This window comes from Rana temporaria, chromosome 4 (assembly GCF_905171775.1).
Source record: "Rana temporaria chromosome 4, aRanTem1.1, whole genome shotgun sequence".
Classification (NCBI taxonomy): domain Eukaryota; kingdom Metazoa; phylum Chordata; class Amphibia; order Anura; family Ranidae; genus Rana; species Rana temporaria.
Window position 1 is genome coordinate 334,368,563 of NC_053492.1, and position 27,988 is coordinate 334,396,550.

General features: G+C 45.9%; 1 protein-coding gene across 2 annotated transcripts in view; it reads left to right on the forward strand.

The window, feature by feature from the left end:
• MTR (5-methyltetrahydrofolate-homocysteine methyltransferase) overlaps positions 1–27,988 on the forward strand; it is a 1,155,773-nt gene that overhangs the window by 266,402 nt on the left and 861,383 nt on the right. The gene's annotated exons all lie outside the window — the stretch shown is intronic.

Genomic DNA, 27,988 nt, shown 5'->3' on the forward strand with positions numbered 1-27,988 from the left:
GTGAGTCCAAGCTTTGGCTTTCTCGCAAGTTTACCATCGATAGAGTTTTAAGTTTTCTCCAGCTAGGAGTGGATAAGGGATTGGCATTAAGCACAATCAAGGGACAGATTTCAGCTCTGTCAGTGTGGTTTCAGCGGCCGCTGGCCACCCACTCGCTGGTTAAGACCTTCCTTCAAGGGGTCTTACGTATTAAACCTCCAGTTAAATCCCCGCTTTGTCCGTGGGATTTAAATCTTGTTCTGTCAAGTTTACAGAAACAACCGTTTGAGCCGTTGGCTGAAATTCCTTTGGTTTTACTGACAAGGAAGTTAGTATTTTTGGTCGCCATAGTTTCCGCAAGAAGAGTATCAAAACTGGCGGCCTTATCCTGTAAGGAACCATATCTTATTTTTCATAAGGACAAGGTCGTTCTCCGCCCTCATCCTTCCTTCCTACCGAAGGTTATATCCAGTTTTCATCTAAACCAGGATTTGGTATTACCATCCTTCTTCCCTAAACCCACTTCCAGAAAGGAAGGGTTGCTGCATACCTTGGATATTGTCAGGGCCATGAAGGCCTATCTTAAAGCTACAGAGAAGATCCGGAAAACGGATGTGTTGTTCATTTTACCGGATGGGCCCAAGAAGGGGCAGGCAGCCGCAAAGTCCACCATCTCTAGGTGGATTAAGCAGTTAATCACTCAGGCCTACGGCTTGAAAGGGTTGCCTCCTCCAGTATCATTAAGGGCTCATTCTACTAGGGCAATGGGCGCCTCCTGGGCAGCACATCACCAGATCTCTATGGCTCAAGTTTGCAAGGCGGCAACCTGGTCTTCTGTCCACACGTTTACAAAATTCTACCAGTTGGACGTAAGAAGGAATACTGATACAGCCTTTGGGCAGGCAGTGCTGCAGGCTGCAATTTGAGACCCTCGGATTCCGGGGGCTCCCTTTTGAGTTAAATTTAAAATTTAAAATTATTTTTCTCAACTAAGTTGGATTTATTATGATTTGAGTATATCTCTAAATTAAATCCTTTTGTCTTGGAGATGTTCTCCCTCCCCTCATTGTAGGCATTGCTTTGGGACATCCCATATAGTAATGAATGCCGCTCTGTGTCCCGTGATGTAACGATAAAGAAAAAGAGATTTTTAATACAGCTTACCTGTAAAATCTTTTTCTTGGAGTACATCACGGGACACAGAGCTCCCACCCCTCTTTTGGGGACCATTTTGGGAGGCATACTGCTTGCTACAAAACTGAGGTACTCCTCCTATGGGAGGGGGTTATATAGGGAGGGGCATTTCCTGTTTGAGATTGCCAGTGTCCATCACCTGAAGGTACTCCATATAACCCATATAGTAATGAATGCCGCTCTGTGTCCCGTGATGTACTCCAAGAAAAAGATTTTACAGGTAAGCTGTATTAAAAATCTCTTTTTTTGTACTCACCGTAAAATCCATTTCTCTGAGTTCATAGACGGACACGGCACCCACCCCTCCTTTGTTTGTACTGCTTGTTACGAACTGAGGCTGCTAAAGCAGGGTGTGGGTTATACCCAGGGGGCCACGCCCCCTGGAAGGAGCTGCACTGAGGTTTGTGTTTAACACTTTAAGTGCTTTTTTTCTGCCTAAACTCTCCTAGTGAAAGCGGATATAACCCTAATGTCAAAGAAGGCTGTGTACGTCTATGAACTGGATTTTACGGTGAGTACAAAAATCCTATTTTTTTCAGATTTGGTGTTTACAAGTTATCATTTTCTTTTTGCTAGAAAATTACTTGGAACCCTCAAACATTATATATAATTTTCTGACACCATACAGAATAAAATGGCGGTCATTGCAAGACTTTGTCACACCGTATTTGCGCAGCAGTCTTGCAAGCGCCTTATTTTTTTTTATCGTGAGATAATGTTGCGCTGGGTAAATTGATAACCAACATGTCACGCTTCAAAATTGCGGATTGGTGACAAACTTTTACCCTTAATCTCCATAGGTGATGTTTAAAAATGTCTACAGGTTACCAGTTTTGAGTTAGAGGATGTCTAGTGCTAGAATTATTGCTCTTGCTCCAACAATCGTGGTGACACCTCACGTGTGGTTTGAACACGGTTTTCATATGGTGGCGCGACTTGCGTATGAGTTCGCCTCTGTGTGTAAGCTCGACGGGCCAGGGCGCTTAATTAATTTTTCTTCTTTTTGGCACTGTCCTTTTTAAAATTCAAAAAAATTGGGTCACTTTTAGGTCTTGTGCACACTGGTGAGCTGGGTTTTTGTGCGTTTATCAGCATTTTTTTTACTTTAGAGCGTTTTTGCAGCTGATAATACTTCTCAGAGCCCACTAGTTTTGGGGGATTTTTACAGCCAAAAGACGCCCCAGACAAAAATAGTTGATAACTGCCTATTTGTGCGTGGACACATAGGATAACATGATGGGGAGTTTATTGACCGTAGAAAAAAAATACATCTGAAGCCAAAAACAGCAGCTGTAAAAACATCCAAAATGTCCAGTGTGCATGACGCTTTATTCCTATTACAAGGAATGTAAACATCCCTTGTAATAGGAAAAAAAGCATGATAGGAACTCTTAAATGTGAGATCTGGGGTCAAAAAGACCTCAGATCTAATATTTACACTAAGATGCAGTAAAAAATAAACCAGTGGGAGGAAGTGACGTTTGACGTTGCTTCCACCATCCAATGGTGTGAGGGCCATCTTTCCCTCAGCTCCATGCCTGTCAGGGAGGAGGACCCAATCATCTCTGCTGCTACAGGGGACCACTGAAGCATAGGGGTGGGGGGGGTTGGGCCTCTCTCGCCCCCAATGAAAGTGATCTTGCGCCGCAAGAAAAAGTAAAAACTCGAATGGGGAGTTGCAGCTCCCAATTAACATGCATTACAATATCAGCAGAGTAATACATAAACAATATGAACTGCTACGTCCAAAAAGGAAAACATTGACTGATAATAAATGTAGTTCTTAAGATGGTAATTAAGCATAATGATGCATATGCATTGATAAATATAGTCGAAAAGAAAAATTGGTGCAAAACATTTTTTGTAGATAAAGAAACATAGATTAGAGATATAGTAGTAAATAAGACGAGGGGGGGGGGGGGGAATTAACCACTTGCTTACTGGGCACTTAAACACCCCTCCTGCCCAGACCAATTTTCAGCTTTCAGCGCTCTCACACTTTGAATGACAATTACTCAGTCATGCAACACTGTACCCAAATGATTTTTTGTCCTTTTTTTCATTCAAATAGAGCTTTCTTTTGGTGGTATTTGATCACCTCTGTTTTTTTTTGTTTTTTTTTGCGCTATTAATGAAAAAAGACAAAATTTAAAAAAAAAAAAAGATTTTTTCTTAGTTTCTGTGATAAAATTTTGCAAATTATTAATTTTTCTTCATAAATTTTGGCCACAATTTATACTGCTACATGTCTTTAATAAAAATAACCCCACATTTTTGGAAATTATTTGGTCTGTGTGAAAGTTTTAGAGTCTACAAGCTATAGTGCAAATCCTAAAAAATGATCACATCTGATCACACCTGATGTACTGAAGGCCTATGTCATTTCTTGAGACCCTAACAAGCCAGGAAAGTACAAATGCCCCCCAAATAACCCCTTTTTGTTAAGTAGACATTCAAAGGTATTTAGTAAGAGGCATGGTGAGTTATTTGAAGTTGTAATTTTTTCCCACAATACTTTGCAAAATTAAGGTTTTTATTTAAAAAAATTCTCAAAATTGTCATTGTAATAGCTTATTTCTCTCACATGGTATGTGCATACCACAAATGACACCCCAAAATACATTCTGCTACTCCTCCCGAGTGGAACGATACCCCATGTGTGAGACTTTCACTGCCTGGCCACATACAGAGGCCCAACATGCAGGGAGCGCCATCAGGGGTTTTAGGAGCATAAATTGCACATCTAACTAGTTGACTACCTATTACATTTTTGAAGGCTCTGAAACACCAGGACAATGGAATTACCCCCAAAATTATCCCATTTTGTAAAGCTAACACCCCAACGTATAATCTGAGGCATAATGAGTCTTTTGAACTGTTCATTTTTTTTTTCAGAAGTTTTTGGAACATGTGAAAAAAAAATAAACGCTTTTTTTTTTTTTTTTTACACAAAGTTGTCGGTTTATAAAATTTTTCCAACACATAGCATTTAGATAGCAAAAAATGACACCCCAAAATACATTCTGCTGCTCCTCCTGAGTACAACGATACCACGTGTGAGACTTTTACACAGCCTGACCACATACAGAGATCCAACATGCAAGGAACATTGTCAGGTGTTCCAGAGATACATAGCATGCACATACCAAGAATTACACCCCAAAATACATTATGCTGAGCAAAGCGTAAACAAAAGATTACCTGTGGTAATAGTAGCGCAGTTCTGCACAGCATGATAGCACTGGTCCAGGCAGCAGGCAGGAACTTGGTCAGCAACGGCATACACAATTGTCCAGGCAGGGATACTGTCCCGTCAGGGTTAGTGCAGGCAAATTGTCAGCAGTGCCAAAAATTTTGGTCCTGGTAGTAGGCAGGTCCATGTCGTGTGGTCAGTTCATGCAGCAGGCAGAGGCATGATGGCATAGGTCCTACAGGCAGCAGGCAGAAGTAGGGCCTCGTTCAGGACAGAATTGGGACAGGGGTAGAGGCTTCTCCCACCCAAATCTCTTTTAAAGCCTCCGGGCAACCAGACCCTAATCTAGAAAAACTTTTCTGGAGCCCCTCACATATGTGAGACCCCTGTGTTGAATCCTACTAGTCCAGTAGCAGGGTACAAGATCAGTCCATGACGCAGGCAAAAACATGGTCGAACAGTCCAAGGTCAGTTCCAGATCAGGCACAGGCATTACAGAATCGTTGGGCAGAAGAATGGTTGAAAAAACAGTCCAGGGTCAGTTACAGATTAGGCAGAGGCATTACAGAATCGTTAGGCAGAATCGTGGTCAAAAAACAAGCCGGGGTCAGTTACAGAGCAGGCAGTGGCATAAGGGGTGTGAAGGTGTTTGAAGGCAGGAACGGAGGATTACGTTTACCATACTAAACTAATAATTTAGTTTAGTATGGTAACGGCAAAAACAGTCAGTTACACAGAGGTCTGGTTGGGAAGGACAAATCGGCACAATGGAAAGATGTGTCTCGTCTGACTCCTTCACTGGAACACACCTTACATTTTTTTTTACGCCGTCGGCCTGTTGCTGTGGGAGTGACGCTCGGAGAGTCAACTTAGAACATCAGATCGGATAGTTTGGGGTGGATCATTCGGGGAAAATAAGGGCAGCGATAAGGTCCTCTTGGTAGCCAAGGAAGCGTTTGGGGTTTTGGGTAGAGTTGCGGTAAATTACATAAGAGTTGTATATGGCCAGCTGAAAAAAAAAATTGCAACTTTTTTGTACCAATGGTACGTCCGCCTTGTGGCAAGATAGGGTTCAAGCATCTGGTCATTGGAGTCGACTCCCCCCATAAACAAATTGTAGTCCTGGATGCATGTGGGCTTTCGGATGGTGGTGCCATGCCTTCTGCGGATTTCAACGACGGTATCATTATGGATGGAAGATAACATGTACACGTCTCTTCTGTCCTTCCACTTCACTGCCAGAACCTCCTTGTTTCGCAGACTTGCCGATTCTCCTTCTCAGCTTTTTATTCACAAGGCTTTGAGGAAAGCCTTTCCGGTTCTTTCTGATGGTGCCACATGCTGGTGTCTACTTCCGGTGCAGGTTGTGGAACAGGGGAAGAGAGGTGTTGAAATTATCTACATATAGACGGTATCCTTTTTCCAATAGGGGGTTGATTAGTTCCCAAACAATTTTGCCACTTGATCCCAAGTAGTCTGGGCAATTAGGGAGATTCAGCTGGGTGTCCTTGCCTTCGTACACTCTGAAGGCATACAGGTACCCTGTGACTCGGTCACACAATTTGTACACCTTCACATCATAGCGGTCCCTTTTGCTGGGGATAAATTGTTTTTATTTGAAGCCTGCCACTAAATTTAATAAGGGACTCATCCACACAGATGTGTTGGTCCGGGTATACAATTGGGGGAATTTCTCAGAAAAATAATTCAGTAAGGGCCGAATTTTGAAAAGCCTGTCATGATTTGGGTGATTTCAGGGATGGCACTGGGTATTATCGTTAAAATGTAGGAATCTCATGATGGCAAAATATCGGGATCTGGGCATTACATTACGCTGGAGAAGATTGGCATGTGGTAGATTGGGTTTTTGGACCAAAAGGAACGTGAAGTGTTTTTTGGGTTGAGTCCCATACAAAATGTGAGCCCTAAAAAAAATTTCAACTCCTCCACCGTTGGGTCTCTCCACTGGTACGGACGGGAATGATATGATGCGGGATTATTTGCAATAAATTGCTGTGCATATAGGTTCCACTGGGCCACAATTCTGGATAGCATGTCCTCTGTGAACATTAGGTTAAAAAAATCGATTGGGGGAAAAATTCTCTGTCTACCTGGACTCCTGGCTGGGCACTGAAAGTGGGAATGTTGGCTTCTCCTGAATTAGGAGGAAGCCACAAGGGGTTCTGAAGGGCATAGGGAAGGCTGGCATGGGTCCTTGACCTTTCTTGCAGAGGCACTGCGGTGCTGGTGGATGGCACTGCCTCCTCACCAGAATGCATTCGTTTAGCGGGCCGGCTATCTTCCTCCTCTGAGTCACTCAGTGTTCCGCTACTGAAGGCTGGCTCATAATTGACGTCAAACTCTGAAAGTAAGAGCTCCACGTTGCTCTCGTCGGGCGCGGAAAGAATTTGGTATGCCTCCTCGGCGGAAAAGGATCTTTTTGACATGGTTGCTGGTGCGACTACACAGGTATGTGCTAAGCCTTCACTGATGGGCACTGATGAGGTGGAGCAGATGGGCACTGATGAGGTGGAGCAGATGGGCACTGATTGGCAGAGCAGATGGGCACTGATGAGGCGGAGCAGATGGGCACTGACGCTCCACGTTGCTCTAGTCGGGCGCGGAAAGAATTTGGTATGCCTCCTCGGCGGAAAAGGATCTTTTTGACATGGTTGCTGGTGCGGCTACACAGGTGTGTGCTAAGCCTTCACTGATGGGCACTGATGAGGTGGAGCAGATGGGCACTGATGAGGTGGAGCAGATGGGCACTGATTGGCGGAGCAGATGGGCACTGACTAATTGCACAGATGAGGTGGCACAGGTGGGCACTGATTGGTGGCACAGGTGGGCACTGCGCAGATTAGCACAGGTGGACACAGATCCCTATAGGCACTGTATGGGCACTGGGACGGCACTGTATTCTTGTATTTCACACTTTGTAACACTCACAGATCGTTCTCCCTCCTTACACGCTGTCTGTGTGAGGATGGAGAGGCGGCAATGAGAGATGATCTCATATGTTTACATTCGAGATCATCTCTCATTGGCCGCACAAGTTCGCATTGCAAACGGCCACTCTGATTGGCCATTCACTGCTATCTGTAAATGGCTGTGTCCAAGGGACACGGCCAGCGCAGAATTTTCCTGCTGCGCGCTCGGGGAACGAGCAAAGGGTAGGACGTCAAATGACGTCCTCCTGGATTTTCAGGTCCGCGCTGAAGCCGTCATTCGGCTATAGCGCGGGCCTCAAGTAGTTAATATGGGGAGTGAAATAAGGATATAGGAAAACTATATCCTTGTAAATATCAGGTTGTACAAGTGTTTGAGAAACATTTTACAATATCACCTCTAGTGCAAAAAAGTGAGGGTTTGCCCTCCAGGCCAGGGGGAAACGAATCCTCCCAAGTCTATGAGAATGGTTGATTGATTTAGGTGATCCAGTGCACAGCCATCATGTCGTCATAGGCTTGGGTTGTTTTGCATTGGATCCACGGGGACCAGGTCATAAAGAATCTCTCATTGTCTGTGGACTGGGCCACCGTCTCCTCCATGTTGCAAATCTTGGCTACTCCGAACAACCATTCACGGATTGAGGGGACTCTAGAGGATTTTTAGAGAAGAGGTATGAGAGCTTTAGCCACGTTCAAAAGGTGTTTAGACAGTGAATTTTTATCCCTGGTAAGACACATCTGTAATATGCAGCAGGCAACAAGCCTCATCTAGTTTCAGCTTGGTTTCCGTGATTGCAAATATCGCCTCAGACTGCATTCCAGTAAGGAATAATAAGAGGGCATTGCCACCAGATGTGGCATAGAGTGGCCCTTTCCCTCCCACATCTCCAGCATGTGTCGAGTGTCTGTGGGAACCAAGTGTGTAGTTTCACAGGAGTAAAGGGATTTTTAATACAGCTTACCTGTAAAATCCTTTTCTTGGAGTACATCACGGGACACAGAGCGGCATATTCATTACTATGTGGGTTATATGGAGTACCTTCAGGTGATGGACACTGGCAATCTCAAACAGGAAGTCCCCTCCCTATATAACCCCCTCCCATAGGAGGAGTACCTCAGTTTTGTAGCAAGCAGTATGCCTCCCAAAATGGTCCCCATAAGAGGGGTGGGAGCTCTGTGTCCCGTGATGTACTCCAAGAAAAGGATTTTACAGGTAAGCTGTATTAAAAATACCTTTTTCTTTCTCGTACATCACGGGACACAGAGCGGCATATTCATTACTATGTGGGATGTCCCAAAGCAATGCTTTAATGAGGGGAGGGAGACATCTTCCCAAGACAACAGGATTTAATTAGAGGTACACTCAAAATAATAATAAATCCAACTTGGTCAAGAAAAATACATTTAAATTTAAATCAAGGGTGCCCCCGATTCCGAGGCTCTTAAATCGCAGCCTGCAGCACTGCCTGCCCAAAGGCTGTATCTGTATTCCTTCTTACGTCTAACTGGTAAAACTTGTAAACGTGTGGACAGAAGACCAGGTAGCCACCCTGCATACTTGAGCCATAGAGATCTGATGGTGTGCTGCCCGGGAGGCGCCCATGGCCCTGTAGAATGAGCCTTTATTGATAAAGGAGGAGGCAACCTCTTCAAGCCGTAGGCCTGAGTGATTAACTGTCTAATCCAGTGGTTCTCAACCTGGGGGTCGGGACCCCCTCGGGGGTCGAATGCCAATTTGCCAGGGGTCACCGAATCCTGGGCTGTTCCTGATGCCCGCATTGCTCAGCCAGTCTTTTTGTGGTCGCCCAGCAGGGCTGTCCCTGGAGCCCACGGCCGCCCACTCAGCCTCTTCGCAGCCGCCCATTTAGTTCACGGCTAGGCTGGGGGGCAGAGATTAGAGGTCAGCTGACTGATGAGGAATGTGAAGTGGGAGGGGCTGGAGGAGACCCTATCTCCTGATTTCGGCATTGGTGTCACTGCTACGAGACACCACAGAGCTGGAGACGCAGAGAATCTGGAGACACAGTGAGAGGGGGAGGAACAAAAAAAAGGAAGAGTAATAATAAGAAATATGGCTAGAGAGAGGGATGGGGGGGGGGGGGGACAAGAAATTTGCATAGAGAGAGATACAAAGGGAAAGAAAGGAGAAGAGAAAGCGTGGCACATCCTAAAATGTACCATAAGGGGTTTTAATACTTTACGAGTGGAAGGGACTCGGAGCGCTAAATGTCTGTGGGTTAGGGGCGCAAATTACTTGTCTTGCCATGGGTGCTGACAATCCATGCTACAAAATAATTTTACTGTTGGGGGTCCCCACAACTTGGGAAATTTTATCAAGGGGTCACAGCACTAGAAAGGTTGAGAACCACTGGTCTAATCCATCTCGAGATGGTAGATTTTGCAGCTGCCTGCCCCTTCTTGGGCCCATCCGGCAAAATGAACAACACATCTGTTTTCCGGATCTTCTCTGTAGCTTTAAGATAGGCCTTCATGGCCCTGACAATATCCAAGGTATGCAGCAACACTTCCTTTCTGGAAGTGGGCTTCGGAAAGAAGCATGGTAGAACCAAATCCTGGTTTAGGTGAAAACCGGATATAACCTTTGGTAGACAGGAAGGATGAGGACGGAGAACCGCCCTGTCCTTATGCAGAATAAGATATGGTTCCTTACAAGATAAGGCTGCCAATTCTGACACTCTCCTGGCTGAAACTATGGCAACCAGAAATACCAACTTCCTTGTCAGTAAAACCAAAGGAATCTCAGCCAACGGCTCAAAAGGTTGCTTCTGCAGAGTCGACAGAACAAGATTTAAGTCCCACGGACAAAGTGGTGACTTAACCGGAGGATTAATATGTAAGACCCCCTGAATGAAGGTCTTAACCAGCGAGTGGGTGGCCAGCGGCCTCTGAAACCACACTGACAGAGCTGAAATCCGTCCCTTAATTGTGCTTAATGCCAGGCCTTTATCCACTCTCAGCTGGAGAAAACTTAACACTCTATCAATGGTATACTTGCGGGAAAACCATTTCTCGGACTCACACCAGCCTACATAGGCCCTCCAAACCCTGTAATTACTCTGGAGACCAGCTTTCTAGCCCTGATCAGGGTAGAGATAACCTGCTTAGACAGACCTCTACCCCTGAAAATCAGGGATTCAGCCGCCAGGCCGTCAATTTGACGCCGTAATGCAGGGTGGAGAATCGGGCCTTGAGAGAGTAGATCTGGCCGTAGAGGGAGAGTCCAAGGGTCTTCTACTGTCATCCTCAGGACTAGGGAGTACCATGCCCTCCGGGGCCACGCTGGAGCAACCAGGATCACTGGCTTGTGCTCCACTCTGATCCTGCGCAACAGGCGGGGTAGTAGCTGTAGCGGGGGAAAGGCATACAGAAGTTTGAACTGATGCCAAGGGCACACCAACGCATCGGTTCCGCAGGCCATTGGGTCCCTTGTCCGGGACATGAACCTGTCGAGCTTCTTGTTGAATCTCGATGCCATGACATCCACGTCTGGCACACCCCATCTCTGGCAGATTGTCTGAAAAACCTGGGGATGTAGAGACCATTCCCCTGGCGACATAGTTTGGCGACTTAGGAAGTCTGCCTGCAGGTTGTCCACTCCGGGAATGAATATTGCCGATATGCAGGGTACATGAGCCTCTGCCCACAGAAAAAATCAAGCTCACTTCCTTCTGAGCGGCCTGACTCTTGGTTCCCCCTTGGTGGTTTATATAGGCCACAGCTGTGGCATTGTCTGATTGTATTCTCACCGGGGATCCCTGCAATTTGGATGTCCATGCCAGGAGGGCTAACCGAGCAGCTCTGAGCTCCAGGATATTGATGGGTAGCTGCTTCTCTGCCGCTGCCCAAGTACCTTGGCGAGTGCAACCATCCAAGACCGCTCCCCAGCCTTTCAGGCTGGCATCTGTGGTCACTATCTTCCAGGCTATGGGGCTGAAGGATTTTCCCTTCAGCAGATTCTGAGGGTTTAACCACCAGCACAGACTTTGCCGGACTCTTGATGATAGTGCTAAAGGAAACTCCAAGGCCTGTGTTTTCCTGCTCCAAGCTGCCAGAATGGCTGCCTGTAGGACGCGAGTATGGCTCTGTGCGTAAGGTACCGCCTCGAACGTAGCCACCAGCTTGCCTAGTAAACGCATACATAGGCGAATAGTTGGTTCTCTTTTGCTTAGAACCAGCTGAATCAATTCCTTGATAGCCTTGACCTTTACCAGGGGTAAAAATACCCTTTGCTGAGCTGTGTCCAACCTCATGCCGAGATATTCCAACAGTTTTGTGGGTTGGAATGCTGATTTTTCTCGGTTTAGGATCCAGCCGAACCTCTCGAGGTATTGAACCGTGAGGGCAAACGCTTGCTCCAAGCAAGGAGGTGAGTGATCTATAATCAAGAGGTCGTCCAAGTATGCTAGGACCGTGACCCCTTGGATTCTTAGATTGGCTAAAATTGGAGCTAGAACCTTCGTAAACACCCGGGGGGCCGTAGCCAGCCCGAAAGGAAGTGCCACAAATTGGAAGTGACGCTGAGCCACCGAGAAGCGTAAAAATCTTTGATGTGGCTGAAAGATCGGTATATGAAGATAAGCGTCCTTTATGTCTATGGAAGCCAGAAAGTCGTCCTTCTGGAGCGCGGCGGCTGCTGACCGAACAGACTCCATCCGGAATGACTGAACCTTTAGGTAAACGTTTAAACTCTTTAGGTCCAAAATTGGTTTGACATCGCCGTTGGGCTTTGGTACGACAAATAGATTGGAGTAGAAGCCTAGCCCTTGCTCTTGGACTGGTACATCTACAATCACGCCCTGGCAGAGCAGACGATCCAATGCCGTTCGGAACGAGGCCTTTTTTTGCTGGATCGTTCGGTACCCTTGACTCCTGAAAATGAGGCGGCGGAAACTTTTGAAACTCTAACTTGTAGCCTATGGCCACAGATGACCGGACCCATCTGTCGGGGATGTTGGCTTCCCAAACCTCTGCAAAGAGACGAAGCCTTCCCCCCACTCGAGTGAGTGGGGGCACCCCTTCATAAAGCAGACTTAGGGGCTGGCTTATTTGGTTTGCGATACCATGGCTTCTTGCCCCCAGGGGCCTGTCCCTGCGACTTATTGTTAAAGTTGGATCGCGCAGGAGGCCGTCGATACTGCCTGGAATTTGAGGGCCCCGGGACAGGGGAAATCTGCCTTTTAAAGACAGGACCCCGGAACTTCTTTTTGATTGGTAGGAGGGTACTCTTGCCACTTGATATAGTCTGAATGTATTTATCCAGATCTTCTCCGAAGAGTCTTCCCCCATGGAAGGGAAACCCTGCCAGAAGTTTTTTACATGGGGGCTCGGCCGCCCAGTTCTTTAACCATAAGAGCCTTCTCATATGCACTAAAAATAGTGATAAACGAGACGCCTGCTGGATGGAGTCCTTTATAGCATCCACCGCAAAGCATAGAGCTCTGGGAATATCAGATAGCTCCTCTGCCTGTTGGGCAGGGATGTCTTTCAGCATCTGTTTAGTCTGGACCTTCAAAGCCTGACAAACTCCAATAGTAGCCACTGCAGGCTGAACCACTGCTCCTGCCGTAGCAAAGGAAGCCTTTAAAAGTGTCTCTAAACGTTTATCAACCGGGTCCTTAAACATTTGTATGTTTTCTACCGGACAAGTTAATGACTTATTTACGCATGAGACGGCTGCGTCCACAGCCGGGGGCGCCCATCTTTTGGAAAATTTCTCTTCCATGGGGTAGATAACAGAAAATCTTTTAGGCGGCAAAAAAATTCTGTCCGGTCGTACCCAATCCTGGAAAATCAATTCCTCCAACAGAGGATGGACTGGAAAAACTGCGTTATTCAAGGGGGCTTTTAAAGAGCCCAAGGAGGAAACTGCCGGAACCTGAGGCTCCGGTGAGGGCAACTTAAATTCCGATCGGACCATGTCTGTCAAGGACTGGACCCACAGACTCTCCGCTTGGGAGGCCGAGAATGGTTCCTCCACAGTAGAATCCTCAAGCTCTGAACCTTCTAGGTTCTGGTCCAACAGGTCCTCCTGAGATTCTAATTCCTCTGGAGAGAGAACTTCAGCATCTGAGGATACACACTTTGGCGAAGGGGACCTAGTCCGCTTCTTGCCTGGCAAAGAATTAGTGATCATAGCTGCCAATCTTTTCTCTAGCCCTCCTAGGGAGATAGCTAGCATTTCCTCTGTGATAAACACCGGGTTGGGAGGATCTGGGCCAGCCTCCGCACCAGACCCCCCTGCTGGCTCAACCAAGGCGGCCACCCCTGGGTTAACAGGTGGGGAGAGTACTGGCATAGCCTGACTCGTATCCTCAGAATCCGAGGGGGAACCCTTTTGTTTTTTGGCACTTTTTGCCCCTCTAGATCCCGAGCCTTTGGGAGCCATGGTACAAGACCAAGGTACCCCAGCATACAACAACTGACTGTTTGTAGCTAGGAAAAACTACGTGGTTAAGGGAACAGCAGTATTACTAATGTCCCAAACCTGGTGGGGCTCCGTATGTTCCAACAAAAAAGGAACCACTTTTTTTTTTCAATACATTTTTATATATATATATATATATATATATATATATATATATATATATATATATATATATATATATATATATATATATATATATATATATATATATATATATATATATATATATATATTGTATTGAAAAAAAAAAAAAGTGGTTCCTTTTTTTATTTGGTTTAGGTATAACAGTTGCGTGTACGGAAAGAAATGTAGGCGGTAGATCCCTAGGGAATGACAGGTAGATCCCTAGGGAATGACTGAGTTTAATGCTCTTTGCAGAGGATCAAGGAGGATTTCTGTAAAAGTCTTACAATATATGGAGGTAAAGCCACCTGGACCTGGGCTTTTTTCCCTGCTTTTAGGTCTTTAATGACCTGTTGGAGTTCCGTCTTTTCAATGGGGGTATCTAGTTGTCGGGCTATTTCTTCTGGCAATGTAGGTAGATTGGAGTCTTTCAAGTAATCCTGAATCACTTAATGTCTGTTTTTTAATGTGTGTGTGTGTGTGTGTGGTTCCCTGGAGTAGGAAGGTTGTAAAGGCTATAGTAATACTCATGGACGTGTTTGGCTATTTTATCTGTGGTGATGTCAACTGCTCCTGTTTTTGTTTCTTATACCTTATATATTCTGGGTATATTTGGCGTCTTTTTCAGTGCCTTGGCTAGGAATTTGCCTGATTTGTCTGTGTTCATAGTAGACCTTTTTCCTAAAAATACAGGAATTGTTTGGTTTTGGAGTCTAAAAGTTGCTGAAGAGCTTTCCTGGTATCTAATAGAGAGCGCGCAGAGCGTTCAGACAGGGATTGTTTGTGTTTCGCTGTGAAGACTGTGAATTTTGTCTGTGAGCTGTCTGATGGTCTTTTCCCATTCTCTTTTATAGTGTGTTCCTAATTTAATTCTCCCCTTATGGTGCATTTGTGGGCCTCCCATCATGGGGTCTATATCTGGTGTAGTGTTATGTGCAAAGAAATCTTTGATGGCCATGGAAATTCCGGGGAGTAGTTGTGGGTCTGTCAGAAGCGACGGGTTCAGTCTCCAGGTATTAAATTTGGAAAGGGGTCTGGTCAAATTTAAAGGAGTTGTAAAGAAATGTATTTTTTCACCTTAATGCAATCTATGCATTAAGGTGAAAAAATATTGAATGCTGCCCCCCCCCCCCCCCCCCAGGCCCTAGTTTTACTTACCTGACCCCTCGAAAGTCCCACGCGGTCCCGATATCCTCTTCGCCGCCCAGCCTGACCACTGATTGGCTAGAGAGGATGGATTGAGAGCAGCGCAGCCATTGGCTGGCGCTGCAGTCAATCACATCTAGTGACGCGGCGCGCAGAGGGGCGGTGCCGAGTGATACAGCGAGTGGCTATGGCCGCTCGCTGTATCACGGGAGCGTGCCCACAATTACTGACCACCATGCGAGCTCTCGCATGTCTGTGGTGAGTAATTGTGGGGAGGACCAGAGACAGCCACAGAGGGACCCAGAAGACATGGATCAGGGCCACTCTGCAAAACAAACTGCACAGTGGAGGCAAGTATCACATGTTTTAAATGAATTTTTTTTTTTCATTTTAGTAACACTTTAAGGAGAGGGAAACGGGTGCATGGTCAGAAATGGATTGGATCCCTATATTGGCTTCAGTAATCAGATGTAGGTCTCTTTGGGACGTAAAAATGTAATCTATTCTTGAATAGCGGTTATGAGGAATAGTGGAAAGTATCATCTCTGTCCTGAGGATGTAGGAAACTCCATGAGTATCAATTGCATAGAACTTAATAGGATTTAGATTTTTTTTTAAGAATCTTGTAGGTGATGTAGGATTTACCAGAGGTGGTGTCAACCAGAGGGTTTAATGGGATGTATAAGTCCCCACCTAGTATTACACATCCCGTATTAAACCCTTTTAGCTGAGATAACATATGTTGGCAAAATGTGAAGTGGGAGGTGTTGAAAGTACACATTAGCTAAAGTGAGGGGTACGCCAGTACATTTCCCTTTCAGGAAGATGTATCTTCCTTCAGGGTCTAGAAGCTTATCCGTGATTTCGAAGGAAGCATGTTTGCTTACCAGAATAGATACGCCTTTGGATTTTGCTGTATTGTTCGTGGCATAGTACGCCTCAGTGAAGTAGGAGTCGGCACGGGAGGTTTTAAAATGTGTTTCTTGTAGGAAAACGAACCGTGGCTTACCTCTTTTTTGAGTTCTCTTAAGAGAGTTATGCACTTTTCGGGGATATTCAGCCCCTTTTGCGTTGTGAGATATCACTGTTGGATTAAGGCAGAGAGATGAGTAAGACATGGTAAGTATTCAGAGAGCTCGTGGCTCGCTGTCGGTGAGAGCAACTAATCGCAGAACAAAGCGATAAGCAAAGTCAATGTAAGTACAACACTGAAATTGACCTGATTCTATTGAATAACGGCAGTAAAGAACGTGAAGAAAGAGGAGGATAAGAGCGTAGAACTTGGGATAAAGCAAAAAAAAGGAAAGGGTGGAAGGTACAGCGAAAGATGAGTAGTGAATGGAGATAAGGTAATCTTTGGGGTCAAGTAGAAACCCCGAAGAATTTCAAGTAGTGTGTCCCGGGCAACAAATTGAGGCCTTCCCAGGAGGCACTATGTGGGGGTTAGTTAGGCGGCTATAGATCTGGGTTACAACTATGTAAATTAAGATAGTTCGATGAGTCAGGTGGTCTGAGGTGGCCGGCTCTCAACCAGAATAGTGGTAATCAGAATCCTATGGGTCTTCTCTGCACAAGATGAGCAAAAAGGGATCGTTCATGACAGGCAAAAACTTAACACAGAGCTGAAGTTCCTAAACACAAAAAACAAATACAAAATGAACAGAATGCACAGAATCATCAGCTAGAATGGGGAGTAATGGAAAAACGATTCGAAATTATAGTCACATAACTCCCCCAAACAGATCCACGAGAGCAAGGTGAATCGTCTCCTCTAGTTCCTGATTTGCACTTCTGCTAGCAGGTAAAATGTGGTACAGCAGTGGTGATGAACCTAGAGATGTCAATTATAACCCCTAATGTGCCCAACAGTCTTTCTTCAGCTCTCTTGATAACAGGCACTGGGGACGTGATCACTATATGGACAAGGAGAAACCCGTCTGATACCCGTGAGCTATCTTTGGCCAAATACTAATTAAGATAGCCTGTGTGTGGACATCTGTGTGATGATCAAGCCAAGGGTTTGTGAGGGTGGTTAAGCGGCCTCAAGCAGTATCTGGACTGTGCAAACAGTGCGGGTATCTGTTGTCGCCCCCCCCCCCCCCCTTAAAAAGGAGGAAAAAAATAATTATGGGACGTGTCCACATGGGATAAGCGGGAGTCTTCACCAGTGAGAGTCAAACTTGTCCAGTTAGTCATTGGTGAAGGAGGGGTATAAAGTGAACAAGCATGTACCAGGTACCAATAGCTATGAACCTTTGGAGAGGCTGACAGGAACACAGAGGGGGCATCACCTTCTTAATCGGTACTCATTCAGGACCTTGGACGAGTGAGACTTGAGGTTGGAAGTTCCAGCTTGGGATCCGGCTTGGGAGCCTCCATGGTGGGAGGCTTTCATCTTTTTTGAGGATCTGTTGTCTGGGGACGTAAACAAAGGACTTGGCATGCTTCTTTCCATGGGTGGCAGACAAAATTCTTGATACCATTCCAGGAGGTCAATCAGCTCTAATTGCAAAATTCCGGTAGATCCTCGGGAGATTGTAATTTGTGCTGCTTGCCATTGTGGTTCACCAGGAGAGCAAACGGGGAAACACCAAGTGTATCTTAAGTCTATCTCCCTTAGTTTGTCCAGGAGTGGGCGCAGCGCCCTGCGATTTTATTTTTTTTTTATATAGAGTGATCTGAGAAAGATCCTGGAAAAGCATGATTGTTTCACACTAAAAGAGGATATAATGAGGAAAGCTTGCAGGAATGACCGAAATAATATTCAATGGTGAAACTCTGAAGACCGCAAATTATATCATGCGGTGGTTGGGAGCCAGGGCCTCTGGCTCCGAGTGCTCTATGCGCTCTGACAGTCAATGGCTGTCTTCAGGTCTTTCTAGCAGGCTGTTGAAAACTCTCTGCAATGCCAACATTATTTGGTCTGTCCCTACGGATTCTGGGATCCCTCTGACTGTTACATCTCCTTCCTCTGTTGTCCAAGTCCTCCAAGTTTCTTGACTTCAATAAAGTGTGATGAGTGGGAGACTGAGACCTTTTCCAATCTACATCTCCCTGTTCCTGTGTTTCCCAGCAGCTTCAGCTATCGCCATTTTTTCATTGAGCACTAGGAGCTTAGACTTAAGGGCCCAGATTCTGAAAGGGCTTACGACGGCGCAACGCCATGTGCGCCGTCGTAAGTCCTAATCTGGGCCGTCGTATCTATGCGACTGATTCTTAGAATCAGTTACGCATAGATAACCATTAGATCCGACAGGTGTAAGGCTCTTACGCTGTCGGATCTTAAATGCAATTTTTTTCCGCCGCTAGGTGTCGCCTCCGTTGTTTTCCCGCTCGAGTATGCAAATTAGCAAAATGCGCAAATTCCCGAACGTACGCGCGGTCGACGCAGTGAATATACAACGTTTACGTTAGATTTGCGACACTTAAAGTTGCCTCTGCTATATGCGGGGCAACCAATGTTAAGTATGGCCGTTGTTCCCGCATCGAAATTAAAAAATTTACGTTGTTTGCGTAAGTCGTTCGTGAATGGGGCTGGACGCCATTTACGTTCACGTCGAAACCAATGACATCCTTGCGACGTCATTTCGCGCAATGCACGTCGGGAAATTTTATGGACGGCGCATGCGCAGTACGTTCGACGTGGGAACGCGCCTAATTTAAATGATCCACGCCCCCTACCCGGATCATTTGAATTAGGCGGGCTTGCGCCGGTGGATTTACGCTACGCTGCCGCAACTTTACAGGCAAGTGCTTTGTGAATCAAGCACTTGCCTGTAAAACTTGCGGCGGCGTAACGTAAATGAGAGGCGTGACGCCGCCGTAGTTTTACTCCATTCTACGAGAATCTGGGCCTAGGTCTGTAAAGGCCGCAGAGAAGGTGGATTTGATATCCACGGCAATGCCAGTCATTTCGTCGTATGTAAGGGGACGATTATTGCGGAAAGGCCCCTTACTGTTCTCCTCTATGGCAGACTGAGAATCCTCGCTGTAGTCGTCCTCCATGTGTGGCGGTGCCATCTTGTTTTTCGCCGTGCTTCTCCGGGAGGATGATTGAATCTACTGCCGTTATGGTATTTCTCGTCAAACAGCCGACATAAAAAGATGGCGACGGTCCGTAAGTGGCTAAACTTGTAAGCAAAAAGCGCCTGGTCGGCAAGTTGTTAACCACTTCATTACTGGGCCCTCTTCGTGCCCAGACCAATTTTCAGCTTTCAGCCCTGGCGCATTTTGAATGACATTTGCGCGGTCATACAACACTGTACCCAATTATTTTGTCCCACAAATAGAGCTTTCTTTTGGTGGTATTTGATCACCTCTGCGGTTTTTATTTTTTGCGCTATATACAAATAAAGACAGAAAATTTTGAAAAAAACAACAACATTTTTACTTTTTTTGTTTTAATAATATCCCAATTTTTTTTTTTTTTTTAATTATTTTTTTCCTCGGTTTAGGCCAAAACGTATTCTACATATTTTTGTTTAAAAAAATCGCAATAAGCATATATTGATTGGGTTTGCGCAAAAGTTATAGCGCCTACAAAATAGGGGATAGATTTATGATTTTTTTTTTATTTTTTACTAGTAATGGCGGCGATCTGCGATTTTTTTTTTTTTTTTTTTTTTTTGTCAGGCCTGCGATATTGCGGCGGACATATCGGACACTTTTGACACAATTTTGGGATCATTCACATTTATACAGCGATCAGTGCTATAAAAATGCACTAATTACTGTATAAATGTGACTGTCAGGGAAGGGGTTAACACTAGGGGGTGAGGAAGGGGTTAAATGTATTCCCTGGGTGTGTTCTAACTGTGTATGGAGGGGGACTGACTGGGGGAGGTGACCGATGCTGTGTCCCTATGTATAAGGGACACAACATCGGTCTCCTCTCTCCCTGACAGGACGTGGAGCTCTGTGTTTACTGTCTTCCAGAAGCATCCTTGGAGTGAGTTCAGGATATTCCCTTCCTTCTGTTATTTCACAAAGTTGTTTGTTTTTCTCACCTTCACTTCTGCATGGTGGGTCTCAGTGCTTGTGACCCTTGCTGGTATGTTTTGTTCTCGGTCTTACTCTGGTCTTGCCATGCGTAGTGTCTGCATTAATGCAAAGTATGACAAAATCAAGTCAGTTTTTATACAGGGGTGGGGGTGGGTCTCGTCCCTCGCAACAAATCTAGGCACCATGCCTGGTCCTGGACTATGCCTTTCTCTACATCTATACGTGGTAATGGCACCCCCCGCTTCACCAGTGGTAGTTGATGTCACGCCCGCTGGGACACCATGTCACTTTCAGCACGACACACCAATAGTCACGCACATCTACGCGACCCGGGAGAAGCACCAACACATGCACATAGAATCTCCTGGACCATTGTGAGTTTTTTTTTTTCTTCTTCTTTTGGGTATACATTTTTTTTATGGTTGTTAGCAGTTTAATGGAATTCCTACACAGTAACTCTAGTGTCTATTATTGTTTGTTTTTAACTTTTGTACAGTAAACTTGATATATTTTAATTGTGGTTTGTATTTTTCTTGTGCCTTTTTAACCACTTCCTGACGGCCGCGGTGGTTCTAAATCTGAGTGGCCGTCTATATACGGCCGCCCCTTTCCTCATTCTCCGCGCGCTCCCGAGCACGCATCGGGGAACTTCTGTGCTGGCCATGTCCCTTGGACACAGCCAATCACAGATCGCGGTAAATCACAGCAGCTATTTACAGCGCCATCGTCGTGGCCAATGAGAGATGATCTCAAATGTAAACATATGAGATCCTCTCTCATTGCCGTCTCTCCCTCCTCACAGACACCGCATGTGAGGGAGGACATTCTGTGAGTTTTGTAACCGTTACAAAGTGCCATAAAGTGAAAAACGGCCCAATCCGTGCCCAGTGCCCGGGAAACACTTGGTGCCCACCTGTGCCACCAGTACCACCTGTGCCCACATGTGATCAGTGCCCATCTGCTGCCTCAGTGCACATCTGCAATCAGTGCGTATCGGTGCCCACCTGTGCCACCTCATCGGTGCCCACCTGTGCCACCTCATCGGTGCCCACCTGTGCCACCTCATCGGTGCCCACCTGTGCCACCTCATCGGTGCCCACCTGTGCCACCTCATCGGTGCCCACCTGTGCCACCTCAGTACCTATCTCATCAGTACCCATCTCAGTGCCATATGTGCTGCCTCATCAGTGCCATATGTGCTGCCTCATCAGTGCCCATCTGTTCCGCCGCCTCAGGGCCCATCTGTTCCGCCGCCTCAGGGCCCATCTGTTCCACCGCCTCAGGGCCCATCTGTTCCGCCGCCGCCTCAGGGCCCATCTGTTCCGCCGCCGCCTCAGGGCCCATCTGTTCCGCCGCCGCCTCAGGGCCCATCTGTTCCGCCGCCGCCTCAGGGCCCATCTGTTCCGCCGCCGCCTCAGGGCCCATCTGTTCCGCCGCCGCCTCAGGGCCCATCTGTTCCGCCGCCGCCTCAGGGCCCATCTGTTCCGCCGCCGCCTCAGGGCCCATCTGTTCCGCCGCCGCCTCAGGGCCCATCTGTTCCGCCGCCGCCTCTTGGCCCATCTGTTCCGCCGCCGCCTCTTGGCCCATCTGTTCCGCCGCCTCTTGGCCCATCTGTTCCGCCGCCTCTTGGCCCATCTGTTCCGCCGCCTCTTGGCCCATCTGTTCCGCCGCCTCTTGGCCCATCTGTTCCGCCGCCTCTTGGCCCATCTGTTCCGCCGCCTCTTGGCCCATCTGTTCCGCCGCCTCTTGGCCCATCTGTTTCCGCCGCCTCTTGGCCCATCTGTTCCGCCGCCTCTTGGCCCATCTGTTCCGCCGCCTCTTGGCCCATCTGTTCCGCCGCCTCTTGGCCCATCTGTTCCGCCGCCTCTTGGCCCATCTGTTCCGCCGCCTCTTGGCCCATCTGTTCCGCCGCCTCTTGGCCCATCTGTTCCGCCGCCTCTTGGCCCATCTGTTCCGCCGCCTCTTGGCCCATCTGTTCCGCCGCCTCAGGGCCCATCTGTGCCGCCTCAGGTGTACAGGTGCTCTGGTGAGGAGGCAGTGCCATCCACTAGCACCGAGGTGCCATCCACCAGCACCACAGTACCTCGGCAACAAAGGCCAATGACCCATGCCAGCCTTCCCTATGCCCTTCAGAACCCCTTGTGGCTTCCTCCAAATTCAGGAGAAGCCAACATTTCCCTTTTCACTGCCCAGCCAGGAGTCCAGGTGGACACGGACAATTTTTCCCCAATGAATTTTTTTGATTTAATTTTTACTGAGGAACTGCTATCTGGAATTGTGGCCCAGTGCAACCTATATGCCGAACAATTTATTGCAAATAACCCAACATCTTCTTATTCCCGTCCCTTCCAGTGGAGAGACCTAACGGTGGAGGAGTTTAAGGTTTTTTTAGGCCTCACATTTTGCATGGGACTCAACCCAAAAAATGAAATGCGATCCTTTTGGTCAGAACGCCCCATTTACCATATGCCAATCTTCTCTGCAACAATGCCCAGAACCAGATACTTTATTATCATGAGGTTCCTCCACTTCAATGATGATACCCAGTGCATTCCCCAAAATTACCCAAATTGACAGGCTTTTCAAAATTCGCCCCTTATTAAATTATTTTTCGGAATTATTCCCCCAGTTATATACCCCGGAACAACACGTGTCGATGAGTCCCTTGTAAAATGTAGTGGCAGACTTAAAATCAAGCAGTTTATCCCCAGCAAAAGGGCCCGCTATGGGGTGAAGGTTTACAAACTATGTGAACGAGTGACAGAGTACCTGTATTCCTTCTTAGTCTACGAAGGGAAGGACACGCAGCTTCATCCCCCCCAATTGCCCAGACTACTTGGGATCAAGTGGAAAAGTTGTTTGGCAACTCATCAACCCCCTACTGGATAAAGGCTACCATCTATACGTGGATAACTTTTACACCTCTTTCCCTGTTCCACAACCTTCACCGGAAGCACACCCCAGCATGTCACACGTTAAGAGAGAACCGGAAAGGCTTGCCTCAAAGCCTTGTGAATAAGAAGCTGAAAAAAAGGAAAATCGGCATGTCTGCGCAACAAGGAGGTTCTGGCAGTGACATGGAAGGGCAGAAGAGATGTGTATATGTTGTCTTCCATCCACAACAATTCCGCAGAAGGCGTGGCACCACCATCCAAAAGCCAACATGCATCCGGGACTACAATTCGTTCATGGGGGGAGTCGACTTTAACGACCAAATGTTTGAACCCTACCTTGCCACAAGGCGGACGTACCATTGGTACAAAAAAGTAGCAATTTATTTTTTGCATTTGGCCATATACAATTCATATATTATTTATCGTAAGTCCACCCAAAACCCCCTACCCTTCCTTGGCTACCAGTAGTAAATCACCACTGCCCTGATATTCCAGAACGACCTACCCCAAAACATCGCATCAGATGTTCTAAGTCGACTCTCCGAACGTCACTTCCCAGATAAAGTCCCTCCCACAGCAACAGGCCGACGAGGTAAAAAAAAAAGGTAGGGTGTGTGCCAGTGAAGGAGTCAGACAAGACTCGGTTTATCATTGTGTCGAGTGTCCTTCCCAACCAGGCCTCTGTGTAGTTGACTGTTTTCGCCGTTACCATACTAAACTAAATTATTAGTGAAGTATGGTAAACGTAATCCTCCGTTCCTGCCTTCACACCCCTTATGCCACTTTGTTATTCGACCACACTTCTGCCTAACGATTTTGTAATACATCTGCCCTGGAATTGACCCTGGACTGTTTTTCGACCATGCTTCTGCCTAACGATTCTGTAATGCCTCTGCCTGATCTGGAACTGACCTTGGACTGTTTGACCATGCCTTTTGCCTGCCTCATGGACTGATCTTGTACCCTCCTACTGGACTAGTGGGATTCAACACAGGGGTCTCGCATATGTGAGGGGCTCCAGAAAAGTTTTTTTGGATGAAAAAAGATTAGGGTCTGGAGACTCGGAGGCTTCAAAGAGATTTGGGTGGGAGAAGCCTCTACCCCTGTCCCCATTCTGTCCTGAACGAGGCCCTACTTCTGCCTCCTGCCTGTCGGACCTATGCCATCATGCCTCTGCCTTTTACATGAACTGACCACATGACATGGACCTGCCTACTACCAGGACCAATATTTTTGGCACTGCTGACAATGTCTGCCTGCACTAAGGCCCCTTTCACATTGAGGAGTTTTTCAGGCGGTACAGCGCTAAAAATAGCGCTGCTATCCCGCCTGAAAAACTCCTTCACTGCAGACTCAATGTGAAAGCCCGAGGGCTTTCACACTGAGGCGATGCACTGGCGGGAGACAAAAAAATCTCTTGTCAGCAGCATCTTTGGAGCGGTGAGAGGAGCGGCATTTATACCGCTCCTTCCCATTGAAAACAATGCGGGCGGTATTAACCCTTTATCGGCCGCTAGCGGGGGTTAATACCACACCGCTAGCGGCTGATACCCACGGCAATCCCGGAGGTATAGCGCCGCTATTTTTAGCTGCGTTATAACGCCACCGCGGCTCCCGCCCCAGTCTGAAAGGGGCCTAACCCTGACTGGACAGTATCCCTGCCTGGACAATTGTGTATGCCGTTGCTGACCAAGTCCCTGCCTGCTGCCTGGACCAGTGCTATCCTGCTGTGTAGAACTGTGCTACTATTACCACAGGTAATCTTTTGTTTACGCTTTGCTCAGCATAATGTATTTTGGGGTGTAATTCTTGGTATGTGCATGCTATGTATCTCTGGAACACCTGACAGTGCTCCTCCTCTGCTGCTCCTCCTGAGTACAATGACACACATGGGAAGTCACACACATGTGGTATCGTTGTACTCAGGAGGAGCAGCAGAATGTGTTTTGGGGTTTCCTTTTTTGCTATCTAAATGCTATGTGTTGGAAATTATTTATAAACAGACAAATTTGCGTAAAAAAAAAAATGCGTTTTCATTTTTTTTTCCACATTTTCCAAAAACTTCTGGAAAAAAATGAACCGTTCAAGACTCATTATGCCTCATACGTTGGGGTGTTAGCTTTCCAAAATGGGGTCATTTTGTGGGTAATTCCATTGTCTGGTGTTCCAGGGCCTTCAAAAATTTAATAGGTAGTCAACTAGTTAGATGTGCAATTTATGCTCCTAACACCCCTGATGGCGCTCCCTGCATGTTGGGCCTCTGTATGTGACCAGGCAGTGAAAGTCTCACACATGGGGTATCGTTCTACTCGGGAGTAGCAGAATGTATTTTGGGGTGTCATTTTTGCTATGTACATGCTATGTGTTTGGAAATATCTTATCAATGGTCAACTTTGTGTAAAAAAAAAAAAAAATGCGTTTTCATTTTTTCCCCACATTTTCCAAAAACTGCTGGAAAAAAAATAAACTGTTCAAAAGACTCATTATGCCTCATAGATTATACGTTGGGGTGTTGGCTTTCCAAAATGTGGTCACTTTGTGGGTAATTCTATTGTCCTGGTGTTCCAGGGCCTTCAAAAGTGTAATAGGTAGTCAACTAGTTAGATGTGCAATTTATGCTCCTAAAACCCCTGATGGCGCTCCCTGCATGTTGGGCCTCTGTATGTGGCCAGGCAGTGAAAGTCTCACACATGGGGTATCGTTCTACTCGGGAGGAGTAGCAGAATGTATTTTGGGGTGTCATTTGTGGTATGCACATGCCATGTAAGACAATTTTGAGATTTTTTTTTAAATAAAAACCTTAATTTTGCAAAGTATTGTGGGAAAAAATTACAACTTCAAATAACTCACCATGCCTCTTACTAAATACCTTGGAATGTCTACTTAACAAAAAGGGGTTATTTGGGGGGCATTTGTACTTTCCTGGCTTGTTAGGGTCTCAAGAAATGATAGGCCTTCAGTACATCAGGTGTGATCAGATGTGATAATTTTTTAGGATTTGCACTATAGCTTGTAGACTCTAAAACTTTCACACAGACCAAATAATTTCCAATTTTTATCAGACATGTAGCAGTATAAATTGTGGCCAAAATTTATGAAGAAAAATTAATAATTTGCAAAATTTTATCGCAGAAACTAAGATTTTTTTTTTAATTTTCTGTCTTTTTTCATTAATAGCGCAAAAAATAAAAAGACCCAGAGGTGATAAAATGCCACCAAAAGAAAGCTCTATTTGTATGAAAAAAAGGGAAAAAAATTATTTGGGTACAGTGTTGTATGACTGAGTAATTGTCATTCAAAGTGTGAGAGCGCTGAAAGTTGGTCTGGGCAGGAGGCGTGTTTAAGTGCCCAGTAAGCAAGTGGTTAAAGTCCTATCCATTAGTTGTTCCGCTTATTGCGATTATAAGCATGTGGCACCTCTTTATACAAGCTTTCTGTCTGGCATAATTATACTATTCTGTCAAATACACGTCTCCTTGAATCTTTTTTTTTTTTTTATATAATTTTTTTTTTCTCCTGTTTTTACTTTTACTTTTTCCTGATCTATAATCCATAGTAGTTGCCTTCCAGGATGGTAGACGTCAACAGTGCCCAATAATTACTCCTTTCGTTTTTACTCCAACCTTTTAAATTTTTATTTTTTTTATTTTTTATTTCCCTATTTCAGTAAATTTTGTCCTTTTGAAATCCTAAAACTTTTTTTTGTGTTGTGTACATGATTTTTAATTTCTTGTTTTAATGTCAAACCAAAGACATTGGTGATCACTAGAACCCAAATTTTCTCCCACCCCAACAACAGTCAATCCTCATTTATATCAGCAGGACGAACTCCCTACTCATTATTCCTGCAGGGCCTCGCAAGAGGCGTTTCTGCTTCCAAGTCCACATCACTCAACAGATAAGACCTCTTTGCTTCAGCTTACACTGTATGGGACAAAAAGCCCCCTATACTTGTAAGTGCCTGCTTCATGAGGTTGGTGGGTGTTTCTGGTAATTTGACACCAAGCCTTTGTAGAACAGCTTTGTAAGGCTACCACCTGGTCCTCTGTTAGGGTGGACATTCAAGTCGTATGTAGATGCAAGGTTCGTTCATTTGCACTCTGAAGTTGGGTCTGTTGATCCTTGTTTTGCACAATTTGTTTTCCTAGTACTTTCCCACCTTTATTCTTTGCTTGGTGTAGTCCCTGGGTCTGTGTACTTTAAAGGAGTTGTAAAGGAAAAAAATAATTGCCTAAAATGAATGTCTGCACGGTAGACGGACAGAATCGTGTAACGATTCTGTTAAAAAAACAAGTAAATGCCTATTAAATTCCTTCATTTATATCACCTCCGGCGTTCTAGTTTCTGTTCTTTCACTTCCTGGTTTGCGACTCTCGTTCATGTAAAAACTACATTTCCCAGTATGCTTTGCGGCACGCCCAGTAATTCACACCTCCTTGAAGTCTCTAACACGTAGAGAGCGTCTTGCCGCACAGATGTAGTTCCCAGGAGGGGGCGAGCACTTCACTGACCACCGCAGTAAAGCCTCCCTTCACGGTGGTGAGTAACAATCAGACAAGCCTGAAGTGAACAGAACAGAGAAGAAATAGAGCAACTTCTGAGCAAAAACTAACAATGAGGAAGTGAAAAGAGGAATGTCTGCAGGTAAAGGATGCTTATTATGAAAAAAAGTTTCCTTTACAACAACCCCTTTAACATTCTGATGGGAGGAATTGAAATTTGCCTGTAAATTACATGTATCTTGGAGCACAGTACCGGACACCCTCTCTTCTATTCCTGGGTTACTCTGCATTGCTTACTACAAAGCTGCGGACTTAGAGCGTGGTAGGGTTATAGAATAGGTACTAGGGGCGTTTCCTCAAAAGCTTTGCCAGTGTCCAATCATGTGAAAGTGCCAGTCTATAACCCAGGGTTTATGAATACTCAGCCTTTGGCCTGTATTGTACTCCAAAATATAGAATTTACAAGTCAACATTCCTCTTTTACCATCACTTATGTTTTTCCTCTAATTGTGAAGATTTTTATTTAGCTTTCTTTCTTTCCATCCTTTTGTTGCTTTCTT